Consider the following 317-nt stretch of genomic DNA (forward strand, 5'->3'; position numbering starts at 1 on the left):
TGTTGATTGCTCAGAATCAACACACCCCCTCCCTGTAACACAATGACGAATACAAAGGAGACCTCACCCTGAGGAAATATGGTCCCCTCTACTGCCCACTGCAGCAGGGATGACAGGAAAACTACATGAATTTTGAGCCCTTTCTTCAGAACCCGCTTCCCTCCTGGAGAAGCCCACACACACGCTGCAGCAGTGGGAGCTGGGTTGGAATGAGCTCCCCTTTAGGACACAGACGCAGCCCTGACCAAACCCCACACAGAGGCTGGATGTGGTGGTTCATGCCTGTTATCACAGCACTCAGAGGCCAAGGCAGGTGG

Source organism: Papio anubis, chromosome 20 (assembly GCF_008728515.1).
Source record: "Papio anubis isolate 15944 chromosome 20, Panubis1.0, whole genome shotgun sequence".
Classification (NCBI taxonomy): domain Eukaryota; kingdom Metazoa; phylum Chordata; class Mammalia; order Primates; family Cercopithecidae; genus Papio; species Papio anubis.